Genomic DNA, 11,211 nt, shown 5'->3' with positions numbered 1-11,211 from the left:
CAGTGCAAAAACTATTTTTTTTTCCATGTTAGCATCGCTATTAACATCGCAAATTATTTACCTGCACGCGTCGTTATTTGCATCGTTATTAGCATCGCAGAGCGTCGTTATCAATGTCACTATTTGCGTCGGTATCAGCGTTGCAAATAATGATGCAAATAGCGACATTGATAATGACGCTAATACCGACTATTCTATGGCATCGCCAATAACAACGCTTTTTGCGATGACTGGGAAAAATTTTGTTATTTACATTTTCGTTACTTTTAACATTGGTATGAGGCCTATATCTTATAGTGTTTCTCATCAAGCAAAAGTTTAGCCTCATTAGTCAGGATCCTCAACAAGCCATGGGTTTTTCTATGCTCTTGAGGTAGGAGGGGAGTTGAGGTGTAAATAGGAGAGTATCACCTAGAAGCAATTGTGCAATGGGTGCTTCCCACATGGAAATGAATCATGGGCATTTGAGGCTTGACAACTATTGTAATGTTATCATACCATTATGCGAACATGTTGTGAAAAACTCTGGAGTGCAACATCATCCGACTTTCTTATTGATCAAGAGAGTCAATGTGATTTGATTCATTAGTACTAGTGTGAGTGGTATGGATTATCCAAAAATACTAGATTTTCGGATAATTTTAGCCTATTTTAGATATGTTTGATATTATTTATTATAAAAATTCGAAAAAGTTAGAAAAGCTTCTAGATTAGGATGGCATGCGAAAAGCAAGTTGCTTTTTCAGCCAGTTATAAGATTTTTCATTAAAAAAGACAGATTTGCGAAATCATTGGCAAAATCGCACACGTCGCAATCGTTATTGACAGACTGAAAACTATAGTTTGAACTAGAAGAAGAAGGAGTGATCTGGGAGATCTGTGAGCATGTGCCCTGCAGTTTTACCCCCCCTTTCGGAGCCAAGAAACCATCAGATTTGGGTTCCGAGAAGCAGAGAAGGAGCTATTATTTCTGATCCACGTTTTTGTTCTACGAGAGAGCTCCAAGAGATCTAAAGCCTGGAGAGTGCTTCTGAGTAGTGCCAAACAAAGGATTTCAGGTTCTGTCAATATATATTGATTTGATTCATTGTGCTTTGTCATTATTGTGTTTACCTCTTGTGTATTCTCTTTCTTCTCTTCCATCTCCTATCTCTACTTCCTTCTACCTCTGATCCCCGGTGGATTTGACATTTCGACAAAAACCCCTCCAACATTGATGAACCCTACATGAAAGGTCGTGAGAAGAAGGAAAGACCAGATGGGAGAACCTTTGAACACAATCTCCAGTGATGTTTTGCAATAGTTGGTGCAAAATATGAATATGCTTATGCATGTACAACAACAACAACAGGTGATACAGGCTTCTGCTCAAACAGAAAGTGTTGTGATGAATGCTCTACAAGCAGTTGAGTGTGAGGTGAAGTTATTCAATGGCAAGAATGTATCTGCATATATATATACCTATGCTCAAAAGATCGAATTCTTTGGAGTGGCTCAACTCGCATGGAGCTGGTATTTTATACGTGTTACTGTACATGAACTGAAAGCGCGGATTATTGAATTATACATGTAGAATGTTGACTGAGTAGCTTTCAAGAAGACACTTAGGGAGTAATTTTACATTGAAGATACCAGTTTGATTACACGTAAGACTTTTCAAGAGTGGGTTTTACAACCCAATAAAGGTATTGTGGCTATATAATTGTTAAGAGAATTCGAAAGTCAATTTGAGCAATTGGATCTTGCAGAATAGGAAGCTCTTGCAAGTCAAAAAATTGAATTGTTTCTATAGGCAGCTGATCCTAAGCTTCAAAAGAAGCTTGATGATTTACTGGAGGATCAGACTATAGAGACAGGTTTGAAAACAAACATGGAGACATGTCAAGGAAGCTGTTACTGCACTTGTGAAAAAACATAGAAGAAGAGAAAGATTGCATGTCTCATGTGGTGTGACAGTTTGCAACATGAGAGAAAGGATTGTGTTGCCTATTAGGAGGCCTTGGCACGACAACTCATCTTTTGAAAAGATGGCAAGATCCATGCACAAGAAACGGGATTGCCTCTTGCTTTGAATTTTGGAAAGGGAGGCATGCAAAAGTTGTTGGAAGACTTGGTTGTCCGAAATGCTTATGTGGCGATACATGCTTCTACTTTTGGTCTACAGTTGGATAGAATGCATGGCCAAGTGTCCAAAGGCTGAAATATGAACACATGCTTTACATGCAGCTAAAAAGAGAAAGGTTACTGATTGTGAAATGTCTCATTTAGGGCAAGACATTCGTAACATAACTAGTTGGGAATCATTGGTAGATGCATATTCAGTGTATGCATATTTAGCAAAGGTACAAAACACGAATGTACTTGTGGAAGAGAGTTAACAAAAAGATGAAACTAATTGCTTTTCCACTTCCACTAGAAAGTGAGGGTTTGTATGAAAAAGTGACAAGGCAGTCAAGCTTATGGGATCCTAAAGATATAGGTCATCAATTTACATCTGAAACATTATAGGAATTGAAAGTTGGTGTAAAAGGGTTTCTTTTTCCCACTAAGAGAGACTGTTTTATGCATATGTTGGCTAGGCATGGAAAAGCATTTGCATTTCAGCCAAATGAAATAGGTTGTGTGGATCCAAATGTTGTCTCTCCTATGGTAATATTTACTGTGCCACATGTACCATGGAACTTGAGGCCTATTCCAGTGCCTAAATCTTACTTGCCAAAGCTTACAGGTTTGCTAAATGAAAAGATTTGCATGAAGATCTTGGATCCCTCTTCAATCTCGTGCTCAAATCGTTGGTTTACTGTGCCCAAAAAGAATGGTGCTTTGAGATTTATTCAAGATATGCAATCAATCAATAAAGTGGACATAAGAAATGTGGGTGCAGGTCTTGTGGTTGATGAATTTGCATAGGCTTTTGTAGGCAGAGCAATCTATTCTTTGGGTGATCTTTACTCAGGATATGATCAGTTTCAGCTTGTAGTTGAAAGCAAGGACATCACAACCATGAAGACTCCCTTGGGGTTAGTACGGATGTGTACTCTCTCGAAAGGTGCAACAAACTCAGTGGCACATATGACAAATGCTATGAATAGGGTACTCATGGATTTTATACCACAATTGACAATCCCCCTCTTGGATGATGTTCCAATTAAACGGTGTGCAGTGGATGAAAAGAATAAAGAGATGGATGCTCATGGATGCAATCAATTTGTTGCAGACTATATTGTGGATTGTGAGAGGATTTTGACGTGTCTAGAAGATGTGCATTTAACTCTTTCTGGACAAAAGTTTGTCTTTGGAGTTGAAGAGGTTTTGATTGTTGGACATATGTGTGGGCCCTATGGGCGAAGACCATCACCTAGAAAAATAGATGGGATTGATAGAATGCAAGATGTATGCACAAATGTATCAGAGGTGTGTAGATTCTTGGGAGCATGTGTGTTCTATTTGATATGGATTCCTCACTTTGCACATGTAGCTGATGCTCTATATTAGCTTCTGAGGAAAGGTCAGAGATTTCATTGGGAAAGGAAGCATCAAAAAGCAATGAAGAAATTGAAGCAGCTCTTAAAATCTACTCCTACATTGAGAAAGACTGACTATTCACATGGAAATCCTATCATTATTATTGTTGATATAAGCCCAATCAAGATTGGATGGGAAATTGGGCAAGATGATGAGGAAGGGCAAAGATATGCAATTCTCTTTGGTGCTAAAGTATTGACTGAACGACAGAGAAGGTATCCACAAGTAAAAAGAGAATTATGGGGAATTGTGATAGCCCTTAAATGTGATAAGGATTATTTTATGGGTGCTCGTGTAGTCATTGAGATCGATTGTTTGCCGGTATTGGGTATGATTACTAGTTTTGCTACTCTGGACGTTGCTATGCTTCGGTGGATTGCATACATAAAATATTTGAACCCTGAATTTCAGCATATTACAAGAAGAGATAACCCAGTGGTAGACATATTATCTCGGGCACGTTATGAGAATGAAGATGGAATGATGGATGAGGAAGAATATGACTTTCTTGTGGCTGAAAATGATGTTGCAAGAGTGAATTTAGCAATGCAAGGTGTTGCTACAGCACTAACAGAAGCTTGACAACAAAGAGAATACACTTTAGATGTTTTGCATCTTGTATAGAAATGTTTCTAGAAGACAAATATGCAGGAGAGTGGATGAAAATTAGTCAATACCTCAGTACATTAACAAAGAGAGATGAATGGTTAGATGAGGAGTTTAAGAAGATCAAGAGGAAAGCCTATGGGTTTTTCTTAAAAGATGGATACTCATGGAAACATGCTAAAAAGAAACAAGGTATGCCCTTGCGAGTTTTGGGTGATAGAGCTTCACAAGTAAATGTTATGCAATAATTTCATGAAAGCTTGTGGGTTGGCCATAGAGGTGTTTGGGGTACTTTTGCAAAGATCAAAGAAAGATATTGGTGGCAGGGTATGTATAAGGATATTGCGCACTTTGTGGAAACATGTATAACATGTCAAATATATTCATCTATGAGACATCGAGATGGATTGCAACCCACAGATCCATTGTCTCTTCATTTTAAGTGGATGGTGGATTTGGTCACAATGCCTATAGGTCTTTGGCAAATGAGATATATTGTTCTTGCCCGTGAAGGCTTGACTAATCAAGTGGAAGGGAGAGCTCTACGTACTAAGACAACAAATGTTGTGTGCACTTTTCTCTTAGAAGAGATCTTTTGTAGGTATAGCTATATGGGCAAAATTACAGCAGATAGGGGTGAGTTGGATGCAGATGAAGCTCATGATTTCTTTGCATGGTTGGGGATAAAGCTTGCTTTAACTTCAACGTATAACCCTGAAGGAAATGAAAAAAGTGAAAGAGGTCATCCACCTATTGTGAAGGCATTGGCAAAAGCATGTGGAGAGAAGGTAAAAGAGTGGCCATGATTGCTCCCTTATGCTTTGTGGGTTGACAGAACCACTCATAGTGATGTTACATGATATATGCCTGCAGAATTGATGTATGGTCAAAAACCTATCATGCTGATAAAAGAGATGATAGTCACATGGAGTGTGCTACCTTGGGAGGGGGAGTTGAATCAAGAGGAGTTGTTGGCCTTATGCATTAGACAATTGGAAAGGAAGTCAAAAGACATAGAGACAGCAATTGCAAAGCTAAGGGCAATAAGGATACAGAACAAGAAATGGTTTGATAAAAGACATAGATTGAGGCCATGAACCATACAAGATAGGGATTGGGTATTGGTTTATGATAGCAGTTTAGACAACCAGCATAGTGCCATTAGTAAAGTTTCCAAAAGATGGTTTGGACCCTATGTGGTAAGACAAGTATTTGATAATGCTACTTATGCATTAAATGAGCTGGATGGGATAGCCGTAAAAATTCCGGTAGCAGGAAAAAGAATCAAATTATTTAAGAGGCGGGAATCTAATACCTATGAGTTGCCAGAATTTGAAGAAAATAGTGGCCATGATACAGGGGCTAGCCATGAAGATATGGAAGATGAAGAAGCAAAGGATATAGCCACACAGAGGATGAGAAGGACTCAGAATCTAGGTGACAACTAGGATTTTTGCACGTACTGGAGGATGTGCAGATTTAGAGGGGATGGATGTCGTGCTACTACGCGGATACGGTGTGAAAAACTCTAGAGTGCATCATCATTCGACTTTCTTATTGATCGAGAGAGTCAATGTGATCTGAGTCATTAGTACTAGTGTGAGTGGCATGGATTATCCAAAAAAACTAGATTTTTGGATAATTTTAACCTATTTTTTTATATTATTTATTGTAAAAATCCAAAAAAGTTAGAAAAACTTCTAGATTAGGATGGCATATAAAAAGCAAGTTGCTTTTTTAGCTAGTTATGAGATTTTTCATAAAAAAGACAGATTGGTGAAATCGCGCGTGTCGGGATCACTGTTGACAGGCTGAAAACTACAATTTGAACTAGAAGAAGAAGAAGGAGTGATCTAGGAGATCCTTGAGCAAGTGTCCTGAAGTTTTACTCCCCTTTCAAAGCCAATGGAGCCATCAGATTTGGGTTCCGAGCAGCAGAGAAGGAGCTGTTATTTCTGATTCATGTTTTTGTTCTACAAGGGAGCTCCAAGAGATCTAATGCCTAGAGAGTGCTTCTGAGTAGTGGAAGACAAAGGATTTTAGGTTTTGTCAATACATATTGATTTAATTCATTGTGCTTTGTCATTATTGTGTTTACCTCTTGTGTATTCTCTTTCTTCTCTTCCATGTCCTATCTCTACTTCCTTCTACCTCTAATCCCCAATGGATTCGAACTTTCGACAAAAACCCCTCCGACAACGTGCTTGCTCGAGCCGCTTTCTTGTCGGCACATTCTTAGTAGCCCATCAAGAGATGTCCTAGAAAAGGCCATCCAAGATTTGATGAAATACCTCGAAGTTTGCTATCTAGGCTCGCTTGAGTCTACCCTGCAGTGAAAGTTTCTGCCATTCCCGACGAGGATTGACCTGAGTTTTTGGTTTTTATTATGAGTCAAATAAACTACTAACGATTGATTAGTATCAACAGTTTGAGTTTCCACTTCTTATAGAATTGCCCAACTGAAACGGACTTGCATTGCGCTAAGTTCAAATAAAATGGGAGACGAAGGGGAGTGTGGCACTTTGATCCCTTCTACCCATGGTGCAAAAATCCCATTTCGGCCCTAAAATGATGCAAGTTAGGCTTTTTAATCTCTAATGGTCATAGATTTACCTATTAAAAATGTAATTTTTATTCCTTTCTAGGAAAGCTCTTGGCTTTTCGAGACCACCCAACCATAGGTCTGGATCTGTGGGGGTCCATCCTCCTGCTTCCCTCGAGAGTGTATTTTTCATTACTTAATTACCTACCACCTTAGATTCAACATATAAAAAAAGCTTCTTTGATTATCTCCTAATACAACTTCGTTACATGCCTTTATTTCACAATACAAATATAGTTTAAAGTAATTCCTTCTCAATAGTTCCTTTAAGAAAAATAACATTAAATTACAATGTTTTCTTGTCTAGTTAGATATGATGTCAACCCGAAGGTAATATTCTCTCCAAGTTCAGTTCCTAAACTAGTATTGAAACTTCTAGGATACTATCTAGAATTCGAAGGGTAGTTGGCAATTTGTAACCGTCTAAGAAGTTTATGACCAAAGCCCCCTAGTATCCTCACCTCCTCATGCCAACTAGAGTTCCCTACCACAAGACCTTTCGCACCATGATTGGTCTATACTTGCTAACGTGGAAAAAAAAAACCCTTGGAGTAGGTTTTATCCATGCTGGCCTTAGGGAGGTCTAGCGCCATCAAAGAACATTGCCTCAATTGGCACTATATGCTCACTAGAATATTGTCTCGGTCGGCACTTTATATCTGATTATCCATCTTTTAGCCTAATGATTTTTGGAAAGATTAGTACCCAACTTACAATCATAAACATCTTATTTCGAATGCATTAACAAATATTTTCTTTTCTTTAAATAATAATATCAAGGCAAAACTCAGCGTAAGTGGCAATATCTTCCAATAATCCTCTCTGAATTACTCTCCCTTGAGATCTACATCGGATTGAATCTAAACAAGAATTCTATTTTTGAGAACAACTCCCTTGATGGTCTTTTCTCAATGGAGTTTCATGGGTCCTTGCCTTGTGATACTTCCAAAAAAAATAAATTTGTTAGTTTTATTACAAAAAGTATTATTTTAACAATTTCATCTCAAGACCTTTTATATGCCAAGAGTTAGCATCCATACTTATCCATCCAGAGGTTCCATTAGTTCAATACAAATCAAAAAATAGAGCTTGGGGGTTGTTGCAATCGGATTGATGGGGAATGGCGATCACTAGGAATTGAGAAAAATCGAGTAGAGTCTTGATTCCGTAGGGAAGTCAGGGTAGAAGGGATGGGGCGATTTCAAAGCCCATGGAGTATCCTCTTTGTTTTTGTGACAAGAATATCCATCCTCGTACTCCTCATGCCCCGGTCCCTCTTTTTCTATACTCTTGAGAATAGCGTCTCCTCTTTGATCAAGCTACCCCCCAATGGCTCCTCATGCCCCATATTTATAATAGAATTGAAAAAGAAGGGTTGTGGCCAAAAAGAGGAGCTCTTTGTGGAGGGTATATTGGCAATCCAACAATGTGGAAGCTTTCAAGATGCAATCTAATGCTAGCAATCTAATCTTTGAGGTCCAGAGAGGCTACTAGAGATGCCATGACTGAATCCCGTGGCTCTCAGATGATCTCACACCAATCTAGGCCTCTTGTTGAACTGGAAAAAGGGGAAAATTGATGGAGTCTTCTGTTGAGAGGGAGGAGTAGAATTCAGTCTTTCCTTCATGCTTTTAGCCTCTCCAATTATAGGAGGAGAGAGAGAGAGAAAAAAAACTACGGCAACAATTTTTTCATTTAAAAAAAAGGGCGGGTGGCGGCCTGTTCGTCTTCTTCTTCCTTAATCTTTCTTTTTTTTTTAAGCTTTAAACTTTCTCTTACTTCCTAAGTTTTAAATGTGCTTAGTTAGTTTTGACTTACATGCCAAGACTTCCGTTTGTATGGTGATTTTTTGTGAAGGATACCTACATATCTTATTGGTCCTGGAAGGTGTCAGGTTACGAATTTCAGATTATTTTATTAGAGACTTCCTCTATTTAATGGTCTAGAATTCTCCAAATCTAATTACAAGAAGTCAAGAAGATTAAAAATTCATGCTAATATACTACCATTTCATTTGAGGGATGTCAAGTGGTTGGAGTTTTCCTAGCAACTTGACGCATTCGGCCTTAATTCGTTGGTAGTTTAGGTATTCGATGATATACTTGAGTACATCACCCACGAGTCTTTCCTAAGAGAAGCTTCTTTTGACTGTAGTAAGAGTCTTAACATATCCAGGATGACCCGAAAATGGAGAACTGTGAGCTTCCTAGAGTATTTTTTTCTTGAGTTCTTGGCTTGTATGAATACATAGTCTTGTCTTAAAATAGGCAAGCTCCTCGTTTATGGAAAAATCTTGATATTTGGACTTGAGTTTTGGACTTGAATTCTTAACGAAAATCTCTCTTAGCATTCTCTGATAGCTTTGATGCTTCATTGCTTCTTCTTTAGCCTTAAAATAGGGGCAGTTACTAAACTCTGCTTAAGCTTCTCAAAGCTAGATGGACGTCCCATATAATGGAGACCTACTTTTTGAGAAGGTCAGTGGAGAGGCATGATGATTGAGGTATAGTCTTTAATGAAGACTCTATACCAACCTGTTAGCCCTAGAAAGCTTCACACTTCCTTGAGTCTTGTGTTGGGGATAAAGGCGCCTCCACCTAGCCGCCTATGTATTACTACACTGACAGTACCTGCCACTGCACACTGCAGGTGGCAAACGCCCGTCACAATCACTTATTCTTTATTCTTTTAGTGACAGCTTGAATAAAGGAAGGCCCGGCTACACATTGTGGTTGTTGGAGTTCCCATTTGTGTCTCTCTCTCTTCTTGCTCTTGCTCTCCACCATAGCTCACTTCCAAGCAAGCTTTGATCCTTCTCACCTTTCAACTACTATCAAAGCGAGGCTTCTCAACTTCCCGAGCTTGGTTCGTGGCATTCTTAGCTTCCATTCAAATACCTACAGCATTGGGTCTCCTTCCCGGTAGCCATAGCTGACCTTCTCGAGCTCCCGTCACCTCAGCTTCCCGAGCACCTTCTCGGCCTATTGAGGCACCCTCTTAGCATTGCTACAAAGGTATTGAAGTGTTCTTTTAGTGTTTTTCTTCAGTTCGTAGGTTGCAGTCAAACAGGGTATCCATAGCTCAAACCCTTGGAGCTTGGATCTTGCTCCTCTTGCATGTGGGCACTTGAGGTTTGTTGTGGGCCTCCCTGGGCACCTCCCAGAGCCTCCAACCACTACCATTGAGGCCATGTGGGTGCACAAGAGAAGAAGAAGGGATCAGCAAATTTGCACCATTTTTTTGGCTATTCTGGACACCACACTACACAGCTCACCTACTCCTCATTGATGGCTATGTCATGCTTCTTCGGGCTTGGCAATGCACTTGGCAATGGTCTCTAACTTTAGTTGAAGCCTTCTTGATCATTGGCATCAGTTTTGGGTCTAATCTATACATTCCCAAGACTGTTTGCAGCAATCCCACAGTCATGTTATGCAGAAGTAACATTGGCATCGAATGCTATGCTTGTTTGGGCACTTCTACTTAACCGGTTTGGTACCTATTGATGCCCGATTGTTTGGGGGATGCAAGGCACATGTTATGCCATCATTTTGTATTGATTTTCTTGCCAAAAATACTCAATTTTGAACTGTACCACAGTGGGCTGAAGCCCATTATCTCATGTTTGGTTATGCCTATTGGTTTCGGGCTATGTCTTTGGGATATGCAATGAAGTATTGACCTTCAGGGTATGACATCGAGCTTGGCTTTGGTTCTTGAATGCTCTTGAGCTTGTATTAAGCTCCCACTTGGTTGTTCTTCACTGGCATTTGACTTCATTTTGCATGCTTTGGATCGATCTATGCCTATTGTTACTGCTTGACATTTAGGCCTCTTGCATTTATGCTTTGGTCATCAGATATGGATGCCACTTGGTTTACAATTACTTGGAGCTTCATCTTCAGATGTATTTGAGCATTTTGGATCTACTGGGTATTACATTTGGTTGTCAATTACATACTTTTTGAATGCTTTCAGACTTATGCTTTATGGGTCTGAGATAGCTTGAGATTTATGCTCCAAATGTACCCTACTGGGATTTGGCATGTCTGATGCTATGTATTTGATGTATTAGAGCATTGCTTGCTCTCCTTGCATCTGACTTCACTTCCAGTGGGAGCCTCTTGGTATATTCGGATGTACACAGAGTCTTATTTACAGATGAGCTTGAGCTTGTGGGACAGTTACTTGCATTTGCTCTCTTGAGAGCTTTATGTCTGCAGTTTGTCTGTAGTGGGTTGATTTGATACGCCTATTGGGGCAAGCACCTATCTCTATCACATGTTTGTCAGTTTTGTATGCATCTTGGATGGTTATGTATTGAGCCTCTTGCTCTATCAGTTATGTTTGTGCTTGATCTCTTCTCTTACCCATTACATGCATGACTTCTGGACCTATGAGATGTCTCTTGCCTGACAGGTTATTGGTTTGACAATTCTTGGTATCTTCTTGCCCCTGGAAACTCACAGTTGGATGTA

Source organism: Lygodium microphyllum, chromosome 6 (assembly GCF_053477565.2).
Source record: "Lygodium microphyllum isolate KBCC chromosome 6, Lygodium_microphyllum_v1.1.10, whole genome shotgun sequence".
NCBI classification, from domain to species: domain Eukaryota; kingdom Viridiplantae; phylum Streptophyta; class Polypodiopsida; order Schizaeales; family Lygodiaceae; genus Lygodium; species Lygodium microphyllum.
This window is presented reverse-complemented; position numbering follows the sequence as displayed.